This window comes from Drosophila teissieri, chromosome 3L (genome assembly GCF_016746235.2).
Source record: "Drosophila teissieri strain GT53w chromosome 3L, Prin_Dtei_1.1, whole genome shotgun sequence".
Taxonomy (NCBI): domain Eukaryota; kingdom Metazoa; phylum Arthropoda; class Insecta; order Diptera; family Drosophilidae; genus Drosophila; species Drosophila teissieri.
This window is the reverse complement of record NC_053031.1, coordinates 23,357,475-23,373,276: the sequence shown is the minus strand read 5'-3', so window position 1 is coordinate 23,373,276 and position 15,802 is coordinate 23,357,475.

Below are 15,802 nucleotides of genomic sequence, written 5' to 3'. Positions count from 1 at the left end.
TGTGGGCGTGGCAGTTTTGCGCGGTTTGTGGGCGTTAGAGTGGGCGTGGCAACATGAATCGACAAACTTGCGCTGCGTCTATGTCCCAGGAGTCAGTATGCTTAATCTCAACTTTCTACCTTTTGTAGTTCCTGAGATCTCGACGTTCATACGAACAGACAGACGGACAGACGGACGGACAGACGGACATGGCCAGATCGACTCGGCTATTGATCCTGATCAAGAATATATATACTTTATATGGTCGGAAACGCTTCCTTCTGCCTGTTACATACTTTTCAACGAATCTAGTATACCCTTTTACTCTACGAGTAACGGGTATAAAAACGCTGTTGATACTTTCTTAAGTAACACTATATTATTTTATGATTTATTGGTGATTTAATTAGTTTACTCATTGATAACAAAATTGTTATATACTAATTAAATTTTTCCTTGCTTTTGTCTTAAAGCTCCAACCAAATAATTGATCATTTGGACCAAATTGCACCATTCGGTCGAATATAGCAGCAAAAAATTTTGACGTTAAGATCGATTCAGTGAGAAAAGCTAATCAAAGCCGAGCAGATAATGCTGAAGAGAAAAAAGAAAAAAAAAGTTAGGAAAAGGTCGGAAAAATGTAGGTAATTGGAAATCGTTAAACCCGTTAAATAGCTAAAATTGCGATGATCTCGGAAGACATGTGTTTGAAATACAGGGGCTTGAAATGGTTGGGTGGCAGGCCCAAAAACCAAGGGAATCATGTCGTGTTAGTAGTCGTGCTCAAGTCGGCTTTCTAGCTCTAAAACAAATCCATTTTAATACTTAAACGCAGAGTAAACAAAATACGTGCAGGCAGTGGGGGTAGCCCGACTTGCCGGTTTGCATTCCCAATATGCATAGCAGGCAAAGAGAGCACAAATTTAATTGAACGTGCAATCCTTATTCCAAAAAGCCTTGGGTGAACTACACCCAAAATTAATTCGTGCTTTAACAAGGACACTTAGCTTACAAATGTAATGTAATGTAGGTAACGCATGTTTTAAGAAACATATGTTGCTTAACTTTTCTAAATACACGGACATTTTTCCTCAAACTAAGAACAAAACAAGAGATAACGCTATAGTCGAGTTCCCCGACTATCTGATACCCGTTACTCAGATGGTGAAAGTGCGCAGGAGAGTCTTCAACACTGACAGTTTTTGCGGTTTGCGGTTTAAATCGATAGAATTTTACAAGACTAATGCAAAAATGAAAAAATATCGTAACATTTTTCAAAAGTGTGGGTGTAGCAGCTTTGGGCGGTTTGTGGGCGTTAGAGTAGGCGTGGCAAGAAGTTTTTGGCAAACCGATAGAAATTAGGGAGACTAACACAAAAATAAAAAAATATCCAAACATTTTTCAAAAGTGTGGGCGTGGCAGTTTTGGGCGGCTTGTGGGCATTAGATTGGGCGTGGCAAAAGGAATCGACAAACTTGCGCTGCGTCTATGCCTCCGGAGTCTGCATACTGAATCTCAACACGGACAGACGGACATGGCTAGATCGACTGGGCTATCGATCCTGATCAAGAATATATATACTTTATATGGTCGGAAACGCTTCCTTCTGCCTGTTACATACTTTTCAACGAATCTAGTATACCCTTTTACTCTACGAGTAACGGGTATAATTAGTTATGAATGAAATTTCTTTAATCGATCTTTATGAACTATTTGTTTCTTGTTTTTATTTGTAAGTAACGTAATATTATTATTATCTCCTATGTTTTTTTTTTATAGGGCCCTGTGTATTTAAAGTCTAGTTTATGGCCTACCTCATTTCTTAATAAAACTTTATCTCCTACTTCTAACTCTATATTATTTACTTTTAGGTCGTAATTTCCCTTATTATACCCGTTACTCGTAGAGTAAAAGGGTATACTAGATTCGTTGAAAAGTATGTAACAGGCAGAAGGAACCGTTTCCGACCATATAAAGTATATATATTCTTGATCAGGATCAATAGCCGAGTCGATCTGGCCATGTCCGTCTGTCCGTCCGTCTGTCCGTCCGTCTGTCCGTCTGTCTGTCCGTCTGTCCGTCTGTCCGTCCGTATGAACGTCGAGATCTCAGGAACTACAAAAGCTACAAAGTTGAGATTCAGCATGCAGACTCCAGAGACATAGACGCAGCGCAAGTTTGTCGATTCATGTTGCCACGCCCACTCTAACGCCCACAAACCGCCTAAAACTGCCACGCCCACACTTTTGAAAAATGTTTCGATATTTTTTCATTTTTGTGTTAGTCTCCTTAATTTCTATCGGTTTGCCAAAAAAATATTTGCCATGCCCACCCTAACGCCCACAAACCGCCAAAAGCTGCCACGCCCACACTTTTGAAAAATGTTTTGATATTTTTTCATTTTTGTATTAGTCTTGTAAAATTCTATCGATTTGCCAAAAAACTTTTTGCCACGCCCACTTTAACGCCCACAAACCGCAAAAACTGTGAGTGTTGTGTGTCCTGCGCACTTTTACCATCTGAGTAACAGGTATCAGATAGTCGGGGAACTCGACTATAGCGTTCTCTCTTGTTTTTCTTTCATTACGTTACGTGTATCGATTGTCACCTCCAAACTAGGATGACAATTAAAATTAGGAATAAAATATTTGTTTGAGCTTAGGCCACGCATTCGTATGAAAATTCGTTTATTATGCGTCAAAATATTTCCTTTCTACATGTGTTCTACGTGTGAGTATACATAAGTTCTTCTTTGCGTGTACACGTTTATCTTCCTATTGCCTTTTGGATATATCAGCCAATGTGGTGTGGGTCAAAGTTGTTGTGGATTCAGCCTCAGTGGATGGTGCCCATGGGGCTACAAATTCTTCCGGTTTCTTCGGTCCAGAAAGTGGCAGAGATTCTTGGGAGATAGTGGTGTTATTGCCAGACGGAGATAATGGAGCTGACGTTATCATATGTCTGACCTCGTCGAATGTGCCCAATTGCTTGGCTGCACCAGAGTTATGAGCCTCCACTGGAGTACCGTTGGTACACGCGCCCAGGATAATGAAGACGAACACTGTAATAGCCTGCATTGTGTGCTAGTGGATGTAGTAACCTTTAATTGATAACTGACTAAAATTGATTTGATTTAAAAGTTTTCGCCGCCGTCTTTTATATACCAGCAATCGGTCGTAATTCTATAACTATCTTCATAAAGTCCAATACCACGAATTAAACCAAAACACATGTTTGAATAAAAACAGATTGCAAAACAGCTTGGTTGCAGCTATATGGTTATCTTTGAGTCACTTTACTAAAAACTCGTTGTATTTATTTTACCCGTTACTCGTAGAGTAAAAAGGTATACTAGATTCGTTGAAAAGTATGTAACAGGCAAAAGGAAGCGTTTCCGACCATATAAAGTATATATGTATATTCTTGATCAGAATCAATAGCCTAGTCGGTCTGACCATGTCCGTTCTCTCCTGTTAAAACATAATTCATACTTCATACACAATACTTCATCTTACCTTTTGGGCTAAAGACTGCTGTCTAGTTCATTATTTTAGTATATTTTTTCCCAGTATATACGTGAGCCATTTTAATTTGTGAATTAATGTAGTTTTTGGCTCGACTCACGTTTCCTACGCTTTGTATTGATATAAAGAAAATAAAAATCGCAGAACTCCTAAAAATTAAATTTTTTGTGGGAGAGTGTCGATAAAGGGTTGAAGAGGAAGCAATTTTCATCTCGCAATGGCAGCCCAAGCTGAAAGTATGCTTAAGCCGCTAGTTGGGACTTTCGGTACCCGGTAGCTGTTAGTCGCGAATTCGCTGACCGGCTTTGACTTTCGAGTTGGCTGACCGAAGCGGAAATGACTGCCATTACGCTGCAAGGACAAAAACTTTGGCATCCTCTTTGGCTTACATTTCATCAGAGCTTATGATAAGAAAACAATTCAACAACGTAAAAAGGAAGAAAAAAGAAGTGGCAAAAAGTCAAATACCAGGACACCAGACAAGGATACGTCTTTGGGTCTGCAGCTGCTTAGCCGGCATAAATATTGTACTAAGCAGGAAAATTACAATTTTCAACTTACGATGACAACGCCTCTTGTCATTTACTTCCGTCCCGTGAAACTTCGCCATATGATCTTTAGCCCGCCCTTGCCAGCATTGCATTGAATCATGTTGTAATTTACATTTAATTAGGGAAATTGTGCAGCAGCTGCCGTGGCGAGAAATAGAGCTGCAGCAGCGGGAGGGCAGAGATCTCCAGGTGTTTCCTTTTTGGCTGGTTGCATGAGCGACGATGGCTTAAAATCACTTAAAGGATTTGCAAAGAAACCTCTTTTAGGCAAATACGGCTGGTAGAAAGCTGTTCGCCATCCATGCATCATTGCGTATGGGCACATTTAATTACGGGACATCTTCGGTTAGGACCAAAGAGACTAGCGACTGGAGATTCAGGAGAACGGGAAACCGCCTGTTATGAGTGGAAACAGGAAATTAAATCCTAAGCCGCTTTTCCGGGCTGGAGCTGGTTTCCTGACCTTATGGGCTGTGAATCCTCCTATGCTGGCGGCATAATTGGAGTCATTTGGGTGCAGCATAAGTGAATTTATTCGGGCTAATGGACTTACGGAGGGGATATTCATAGGCCATGTGGCCAGTTTGGTCACTTTGCTGAACGTTTAGACGCAATGGAGCTTGCTCCAAATACATTTCAGAGGGTAAACTAATAACTGTTGCGTTACCAGAAAGACTATAATAAAATTCTAACAGCTCACTATTGCTCAGTGAACGCCTCAATTACTGAAACAGGTAACCCCGGAGTAGTGTAAGCCGACAGCGTGTTGTATTAATATCCCGACTAGAAGGCGCTCCACTTCTCCCCAGCACTTCGGTCAAAAGCTGTAACGTAAAGAAATACTTTTGTTGTGCGGTTTATCATTGACCACTGTTCCTTGTCAACGCGGAAAACGGGTGCTTACAACAACCACGAAAGTGACAAAGATTGCTCTAGCAAGTTCAAAGAACACTTCCAGGCACTAATAGTCAAACAGACCAACTAAATCCACAGCTTAATACTACAAAATGGCGTCGAAAATTGCTTAGGAGTTAAGAGGGAAACGAAATATCGCTAAAACGCCAATGCGGCAGAAAACAAAGTAGGTAGTCCACAATAGATGGAATTGAAAGGCAGCGTCAACATGTATAGAACTTGCTAACAGTTTTTGACGTTGACATGCTCACACATTTCGATACAAAAATACACAATGGAGGGCCCAAAGCAATTGAGTGTTATTGGCAGTGCCTCGGTTCGATTTCGATTCATTTATACGGAATCAGACAAAAAGGGAAAAGTGAAATAAGACAATTTTCGACAATGAATTTGAACAGAAAGAATTCGGGATCGCATTTAGTGATGGGTGTTATTAAATTAGTTAAGTTTATCACTTGGTTAATTTACCACTTCTGCTTTTTCTCCCGCAAAACTAAATTCGATGTTATCTATCAGCTCTTTTGTCAATTGAGGGATCCGTTTAATGTCCCAATAAATCTGAATTGGCCAGATTGCATTTTCGACTGGAAAATGTATATATATACACATATGTATGTATGTATATAAGAAAATTGTATTCTTTATTCGGACTGCGAATAAGTAAGGCATGCGCCTTACTTCTATGCTTTGCTTAGCAGATTTCCCGGAAAGCCATCACAGATTTAAGCTTACGTAAACGTCGTGCTATATTTTAAAACCATCAGACAAAAGCCCTTCCAAGTTTGGTCTGCTACAAAGTTGGCGGCATCATTAAATGTGTCTGTTAAACTGATTAAGGCCAAATCAGCATGTTCTTGTTGCACAAAAGCGGCAAAATCCAACCGAGGACACCAAAGACAAAAAGTGCCCATGGCACATCTCTATGTGGGTCTAAAAAGGACGAGAGAATTCTTCGAAAATCATTCTTTAAAATAATTAAATTAATTAATACAAATAATACAACAAATATTGCTCATATAACAGCTGATATTGTAAATATTAATTAAGAAACGACAAATATTACGGAGAATATGTATATCTACATATATATATATGTATATGTATAATTACACATTATCTACTTGTAATATGATTTTTATCATCAGCACACCACCAAAATACGACATTTGGATTGGTTTTTGATAGATACATTAAAACTTGAATATAAATACTGAGATTTAAGCTGCAATGTTAATTTAATGTTCAAGTATTTAAGCCTTGTCTAAAAATACATTTTTACACTTTTACGCTACTGATTTGATCACATTATTTGATCGCTATATTTGATGTAACTAGTAAGAAACTTTAATCAATTCATTTTAACATTATGTGGCAAGAAAACAAAATAAAGTGAATCTTAGTAAAACCCTTAAAACTAAAGTAAATAAAATAAATTTGAGGAATTCTTTGGATAGACACACACTTTCAAAGTGTGCCCAAACAGGCACGCCACATTTAAATAATACCTGTACTTCCACTTTTTGCAATAGGAAATAATATTGCTTAGTTATAAAAGGCTTTACTGGTTTCGTTGATCAGTATGTAACAATGCACCAATAAAATGGTGCTCAATTAGTGCGCTGGTTTTAGGGGCCCTACAAGTGCTAATCTAAAATACTGTGTGATGCTTGCCTCAGAGTTGCGAACGAGATGAAATCAGCTGAACATATACGAGTACATTGTTTTCGCAAGCCAAATTTTTGGAGGCTAACAAATTTTATATCCGGCTTTAATTGGTCCGATAGTTACGCTTACAACATTGTGGCGGCTGCCATTAAGTATTTTTTAACTCCGATGCACTATGTAACAATCTAATATCAAAGAAACCTCCTTGGTCAATAAAAACTTGACACACCTAAGAAATGTTAAGTCCAGACTAAATAATTAACATCTTCTGTCAATCATTACCTTATGGTAACCTTGATCTATTTGGTTATCCGGGTGATCTTTTAACATAAATTTTAAGTTATTTGAATGCCAAGAAAAATTCTTAAAAAATTCTCTTTCTTTTATTCTTCAAATCACATCCGGCGTTCTACGAGGGACCCACATTGGTCCGCTTTAGTAATAAAACATTCTCGTGTACTTATGTACGCAGACGATGCTAAATTATGCTTGCAGTATAAGAACATTTCTTGTCATTCGGATTTACAATCCGATCTACACAGTTTAACATATGGTGCCGTTAAAACGTGTGGGGTGTTTCCCCCCGGGCCCAGACATCTAAGTGGGTCCCTGGTTTTTGACGGAAACATAACTTATATGGGGTGGGGAGGGGGTGTTTTCCCCCCGGGTCAGTATTCCCTGTCGCCAGGCCTGCCGACAGTGGATAATTTAAGCTCCCTAAAGGTATCCACTTTATTAAATTATGCCGTATCAAGCCAGCCTGAATACCATCATATTTTAGCAATCCATTCTCAGATTGGTGCTTCCCTTATCTCGACAACACACGAGCCAAACCATTTCCAAACAACAAACAAACAATATTAAACATCAAATTTACCTTATACCATGAAAGGAAACGAGCTTTGGCAATCTGAGTTTCAGTAATTCTATGTTTAAAAAGAACCCCTTATACCGAAGGGTCGCAAATGTATCCTAGAAATGTATCATAGAACAAATTTGTAATTTCACATGTGGAATAGGTTGACGGCGAGCTAGATGAGAAAACTCAGGCATACACTCATGCACGTTTCTTTCATACCCCTTACTCGTAGAGTAAAAGGGTTAAAAAGAATGTAACAGGCAAACGAAAGTGTTTCCGACCATATGAAGTATTCTTAATCAGGATCAATAGTCGAGTCGATCTGGCCATGTCCGTCTGTCCGTCCGTCCGTATGAACGTCGAGATCTCAGGAGCTATAAAAGCTAGAAAGATTCAGTATGCAGATTCCAGAGACATAGACGCAGAGCCAGTTTGTCGCTTCATGTTGCCACGCCCACTCTAACGCCCACAACAAAAAAACTCCTTGCTACACCCACTCTAACGCCTATAAACCGCCCAAAGATGCCACGTCCACAATTTTGAAATGTAAATTTTTCTCGTTTTGACAAACATTTTTTTTCCACGCCCACTCTAACTCCCAAAAACTGTTAGTGTCTAAATTTCTTCTTCGCTAAGCCAATCCCATATAAAAGAAGATTTTCCTTATTTCAATTAGTATTACAACTACATTTATAACTGTATTAATTTTAGTATAAAAGAAGGTTAAATTGTTTTCTTATCTTTTTAGACTACTTATCAGGATTGAGTAAAGCCACCGTCGGGTAAGTCTGCTTCGGTGGGACAGTATTCTCTCGTTGTATCTGCTGGAATGGAACGCTATCTGATCTTCGACAGCAGACAGATCGATAAGCCAGTGATAAGCCTCAAGGTACTCATGCACGTGAAGCGAATAACTTTTAGCCAGAGAATTAAATCATATTGTAGCATACTTTTGGGCGCGGCGCACAGGTGCTTTAGCCATTGCCCTTCGCAATTCGTTGACCAGTTAATTTCAGGCACGGACTGGTTGGCGAGAAATTAAGGACATGGGAAGGATAGTTAACATGCTTGTGAGCCCACATCTAGAGCTCGTATAAGTTGCAAAGCTGGTTTACTAGAGGATACGTATCTGCTGTTTAAATTTATCTTTTTTAAGCTTAACAAAAAAACAGAAGCGTACTTTAACAGTTTGCCGGGCAGAGTGAGCCAATAGGGCCAGAATTCATGGTCAGAGTGCATATTGTGGCGAGACTGTATATTGTAGATTAATAAAAGCCTTAAAAGGTACATATGTGAAAGATAAAGAAAAGCGATTCCGACACCACAAAGTATATATATTCTTGATCAGGATCACTAGCCCTGTTAGTTTAGCCATATCTAATGTCGTTTCGCCTGTATTGCAATAAGTGTTTATTTTTTCGTTGGCACCTACCCTAATTTGCCCTACAACTAACATTCGGACGTAAATAAAAGAAAATAACAAAAACGAAAAAGATAGAAGTTTCGCTTGTTTTGTGCTTTACTTTATTTAAATAAAAATGCACATAGCAATTGCAAATTGCAATAGATGTGTACTTCTTTTTCGCCGAACTTCGAGACATTTTTTAATGCACCCTAAAATTAGGCACCTAAATGCAACCCTAAAAGTAATCAATATTATGTTTACCTTTTTAGGGTTTTTGTCTGAAAGTACAGGCAAAAAAATGTTTTTTTAAGTATTTTTATGAGTGTGAACTAAATGTGCTAAGAAGCAAGTCACGTTTAATTTTAATTTATTTCTTAATTTTATTATTTGTCTTGCCAACTTCAACAAATACATTTTTTTCAGTCTACATCTAGGGAAGGACATCCGTAAGTCACCTTTCTAGGTGGCGCTGTGTTTTTATACCTTTGGCGATGTTGGTTTCGCCATTTACTTCGTTTGCGTACATATATCTTTTATTACAAAGCTTTATTATAATAAGGCACTCACAATGCGCGCGTATCAAGCCATATCGAGAGAATGACGCTTAAATGTACAGGGTTACCGTATCGCTTAAATCTAGTATTTTGTAGGTGACGCTACCAATATATCAGTGTCGCCACAGTACTCCCCTTCCAGTGAATCCGTCACGATCCTTGGCTCGCAAATGTTACCTTACGCCGTTTTTCGTAAGTCCTTTGAGGAGTGGGGTTGGATTCCTCCGAGTCGAACTGCTTGTCGTCCTTGACTAGGAAAACAGGCTTGAGGCGGTCGACTGATACTGCTGAGTCCTTCCCGTCGATTCGTATGGTGAAAACTCGGTCGTTGTCGCGTTTGATGATTTCGTACGGTCCGGTGTAAGGAGGCTCCAGAGGTTGCTTTACTGCGTCTATGCGGAGAAATACATGGGTGCATTTGTCAGTTCTTTTTCTTTAATATGGTGCGATGTGGGAGTTGGTCGAATGTTCTGCATGTGCTCTCGAAAACTGCTCAGGAATGTCGTAGGATCCACAGTTTCATCCATGTTGGCGAAGAATTCGTTTGGCAGTCGAATTGGTACTCCGTATAACATTTCAGCTGCAGATGATTTTATGTCTTCTTTGAAGCAGGTACGAAGGCCAAGTAGCACAGTTGGTAATAGTTGAGGCCACGGCGTGCCACTGATGCACATCAAGGACGATTTGAAGGATCTGTGCCAGGACGGAGATTTGGTGTGGATACGTCACAGTATATTGAATTTTCTCCACCGAAACAAACTTTTCTCAGCTTTAAGGAAGTAGTTCCTTGCAAGATGCGTGTCAACTCAAAATCTGAGGCTTGCTCCTCCTCGAGTTGCGCCGCGGTGATCGCTGTGGGCATCGTGATAGTGCAAAGCCTCGAAAAAGCGTCTGCGACTATATTTTCTGTTCCTTTTATGTGAAGGATGGTTGTCGAAAATTGCGAAATATAATTTAAATGCCGCAGCTGTCGAGGTGATGCTTTTTCAGGGCGCTGTTGGAATGCGTAAACCAATGGCTTGTGATCAGTCTTTATCACAAAAATGCGTGCATCGACGAGGTGTCTGAAATATTTGATTGCCTCGTATATGGCAAGTAGCTCTCGGTCGTACGTGGAATAATTTCTCTCAGTGTCGGTGAGCTTCTTGGAGAAAAATCCTAGAGGTTGCCAGTCATGACTAGTGCGTTGTTCCAGAACTGCTCCGATTGCGAGGTCCGATACGTCACAAACCAGCTGTAGTTCAGATTTCGGTGCAGGAAATGATAAGAGCGCTGCGTCTGCTATGCTCTGCTTGCAACTCTCGAAGGATGACATGAGTTCTGTAGTCCAGATGATTTGTCGTTGGTCGTTCTTCTTTACATTTCTTAGCAGCGCGGACAGCGGTGCCTGAGTGTGCGAAGATCGAGGTAGGCATCTGCGATAGTAGTTTATAACGCCTAAGAAACGGCCTAGTTGGCTGATCGTTTCAGGACGAGCATAATTGAGGATGGCATCGATGCGACTGGACGGTGGTTTGATGCCGTGTTCGTTAATCGTGTAGCTGAGAAAATTAACTTTCGTTTGCGCTAGTTGACATTTGCTCAGATTGATGCTTAGCCCGTGTTTCTGCAGGACTGATAACTCTGCTCGAAGATGTTCTTCGTGTTCGGCGATCGATTTCGAAGTTAAGGATATCGTCTATGTAGCAATATACGAAGTCCATGCCGCGAAAGATGTTATCCATAAAACCCTGGAACGTCTGTGTCGCATTTTTTAACCCGAAAGGCATGTACTGGAATTCTATGAGTCCAAAAGGGGTGCATACGGCGGTCTTCTGGATGTCTTCTTCCGCCATGGGAATTTGGTAGTACGCCTTTACCAAATCAAGCGTTGAGAAGACTTTCCCACCATGTAGCTGTTCGGTGAAGTCGTGAATGTGTGCAATCGGATAGCGATCTGGTATCGTAATCGAGTTGAGCTTACGATAATCGCCGCATGCCCTCCAGCCACCGTTTTTTTTTGTGACCATGTGGAGTGGGCTGGACCAAGGACGTTTGGAGGGACGACATATGCCTTGCTCAATCAGAAAGTTGATTTCCTTTTTCGCAGTTGCAAGTTTATCTCCAGATAAGCGTCGTGGTCGGTCAGAAACGGTGGTCCCATATGTTTCGATATGGTGTTGTACATCATGTTGCTTTGTATGCTTCGATGACGGTTTAGTGACTTCCACAAACTCTTGCAGAAGGTCTCGAAATTTCGAAATTCCCTGCACAGTGGAAACGGATGTTTGATTCGCCTGTGCTAGGCGCGCGGTTGTTGACAGTCCTGTGACCGAGTCAATAAGGCATCTGTTTTTGAGATCAATAAGAAGCTGGAATTCGGCTAAAAAGTCTGCTCCAATTATAGGTGTGTGTACGTCCGCAATGATGAATGGCCAGGTGAAGTTGCGTCTGAGATCCAAGTCCAGATTAGTTATGTATCTACCATAGGTGTGAATGATGGTCTGGTTTGCTGCGTATAGCGTCAGATCGGCTTGGGTGGTTTTCTGTTTAACCAGCGTGCGAGGTACAACTGAAACCACAGATCCAGAATCGATGAGGTATCTGATGTTGGAAGTACGATCGGTGACGTGCAAACGCTGCTCCCGTGGAACAGCTGACTGAACTGGTGGATCGCTGCTGCTGTCCTGGCTGCCGCTGACCAGCGCGTCAGGCGGCAGCTCCTCTAGTGTAACGACGTGGAGCGTGCGCAGGGTCGTCGGCATTTATTTGCGTTGTCACCAAAGCGCTTGTGGTAAAAACAAAGATTTTCCTGTGCTCCTGAAGTCTGTTGACCGGAATTGTCCGCTGGTCTGTCTGGTCCACGAGATGAACTGCGTGATCGGTTGCGTGATTGGATGCGCTTGACATCCTTTTTCAATGCCGTGACATCTTGCATGAGCGAACGTAAATTGTCAGAAAGTTCTTTCAATGGATCTGCAGGGGCAACTGCGCAGATAGCCGGATTTGCTGGAGGAACAGCAGTTGAAGATGTGCCGATGGCAAACGAGGCGTTCGTGCTAACAGCTTCGAGCATTTTGTCTGCAATCTTCGCAAGCTTGTCCAAGTCCGACTCATCCCATACGGTGAGCAGCGGACGAATGGAGGCTGGCATCTCAGCCAGGAATAGGGTGTGAATGATGTTTTCGCTGCCAGGATCCGGGGCCAAGCGTCGCATATTTGCCAAGATTTCCGAAGGCTTTAATCCGGTGGCACCTCCTCCTTGAAGTAGTCGTCGCAGTTTTGACTCGTGCGATTCAGCGAACTTCTGCAGCAAGCGAGTTTTGATTGCTGCGTACTTGTTGTCTGCCGGTGGACGAGTGACCAAATCCTCCACAGCCAAAACCAGATCTTCTTCCAAATGCAGTGTCACCAAGTCGAACTTGTCAGTGTCGCCGACAATGTGGTGCAAACGGAATGATCGCCCCACTTGAGCAAACCACAGGTGCGGGTTGTTGTGTGTGAATTTTGGCAAATGCACGGTAACACGTGTGTGCGTGCGCGGCGTCTCATCTCTGTTCGCAGGAACGTTTGTCCGAAGTGCCTCGAGCTGTTGTTGGAGTTCTCGAATTTGAGCGGAGAAATCTGGGTTCGGGTCCGGCATGGCGGTGGACAGATTCTCTTGATCGCTTTCGTCGTCGAAATTTAGGCGTCTTGGTTGTAAATTTCGCAAATTATAACGGCTGTTGCGCATTGACTTGCGTCAACGTATGTGTGTGAGTGTGCGTGCACTTGAATTTCACAAAAGTACGAACAATTGTTTTCAGATTCTCGCACAATTTGCGCTAGTCGGGGTCACCACTTTGGCGATGTGGGTTTCGCCATTTACTTCGTTTGCGTACATATATCTTTTATTACAAAGCTTTATTATAATAAGGCACTCACAATGCGCGCGTATTAAGTCGTATCGAGAGAATAACGCTTAAATGTACAGGGTTACCGTATCGCTTAAATCTAGTATTTTGTAGGTGACGCTACCAATATATCAGTGTCGCCACATACCCGTTACTGGTAGAGTAAAAGGGTATACTAGATTCGTTGAAAAGTATGTAACAGGCAGAAGGAAGCGTTTCCGACCACATAAAGTATACATATATATTCTTGATCAGGATCAGTAGCCGAGTCGATCTGGCCATGTCCGTCTGTCCGTCCGTCCGTCTGTCCGTATGAACGTCGAGATCTAAGGAACTACAAAAGCTAGAAAGTTGAGATTAAGCATACAGACTCCAGGGACATAGACGCAGCTCAAGTTTGTCGATTCATGTTGCCACGCCCACTCTAGCGCCCACAAACCGCCCAAAACTGCCACGTCCACTTTTGAAAAGTGTTTTGATATTATTCCATTTTTGTATTAGACTTATAAATTTTTATCGATTTGGCAAAAAACTTTTTGCCACGCCCACTGTAACACCAGCCGCCAAAAACTGTCAGTGTTAAAGACTCTTCTTCGCACTTCCAATAGCTAAGTAACGGGTATCAGATAGTCGGAGAACTCGACTATAGCGTTCTCTCTTGTTGCTTATCGGATTAAGTACTGATCAAAGGTTTATGTTATACATATAACGCAAATGTTAAATTAACATCTGTAAAGTCAGCATCATATGCTCTCTACCGCTGCAAAGGCTGTGGCCTCAATTTTGGATCATGTATGTATTATGATTATGTAGAGGTATATGAAAATGACTTTTTTTTAGTTTATTTGAAAAGTATGTAAAAGGCATAAGGAAGCGTTTCAGACCATATAAAGTACATATGTATATTCTTTATCAGGATCAATAGCCAGGTCGATCTGGTCATGTCCGTCTGTCCGACCGTCCGTCCGTCTGTCTAACAGTCTGTCTGTCCGAGAATAGTTAACGAGATATTAATATTACATATTATTACATAATATTACAAAAGGGAAAGCACACCGGAATCCTTAGTTGCGTAACGGGTATCTGATAGTAATCCCCTTCTGTTTTGTTTTCCTTTTCATCCAAGCACACCCATGTTGAATTTCATATCGGACTTCGTGTGCGTGCGATTTTCTCATTTGGAGCTCGTTTTATTAAAGCCTGTATTAAGATGTATGGCTGCCATTTCATGCTTGGCAAACACATTTTCCATAGCCAGTTCTTCCAGTGGAAGTATTCAGTTTAATTTCATAAATTTGTCCCACTCCCTTGCTTGCCTCCCCATCTGCGTGTTTAGTAGACATTTAAATTAAATAATCTTGTGTAAATAATTTTGATTGGCGTTCAACCCATTAAAATATTTGTATTTTTCCCTTTGTACATATATGGGGCAGCACTTTATTAATTTGCTTCCACAAGATTGCATCAAAGGCAGCGATGCAGACTTATGCTACGATGGTATTTCTGATTATACAAATCTGATCTGAAATCTGAATTCTGATTATACGAATCAGTTACTAAAATTCCAAACGGAAGATTTGATGCGTCTAAAATGAGGTGTATATCTAAGGATGTAATGTTTAGAAGTCCCGAAAAGGAAAAACTAAGGTTGCCTTATTTTCTACCACCTATTTCGTACCCGTATGTTTACTTCAATATGTACATACCGTAATCACAATTCGTGCATCTCTTGCGTCCTGCTTTCCGAGGATGAGAAACCCCATTAGCGTTAAAGGAATACTATATAATTATATATACTATATAAATTTCACCTGGGCGGCGAGAATCGAAGCAAACGCGAAAGGAAGGGAAGGGGTGATGTATTTAACATACATTTAACATACAATTTCGTCGGTGAAAAAGCAAAATTGAATTGAATTGAACTACGTTCTTGCAAAGCGATCAAAAAATACAAAAATGCCGTCAGACTCCTTTAAATGGCAAAGTCAACTAAGCATAATATTTTAATCCAGCATTATCCGAATGAGAAGTTTTTAGTTGGGAAGCCAACGCCGGATGGATATTCACCCGGGGGATAATATAAAAAATGCGTGAAGTACGCCTGCTTGGCAATTTTAATATTCATAGTGATAAACCGTGCCTCGGGTGTTCACTTTCGATATGGCCTCATTACCAGACTGTATTGCTAGTCGCAGTGTCAGTCACTCAATTGATTTTAGATGTAAGCACTCCCGTCTGCCTTTTATTTGTTTTTGTATTCATCATCCCAAAAGATGGTGGGGTCCTTTGAAAGATTGATTTCTGTATGTACTTACATTTTATGTAATGCTATTGCTTTTAATGGGGGAGACAATGACAGAGTTGGCTTAAGTCAATTGAAGGCACCCAAACCTCACCATACGAGTCGTAAGGGGAGATAAATCTGCCGGCAGCTATATCCTTTCCTTTGCCTGTCTTGGCAACACAATAGCCTGTAAC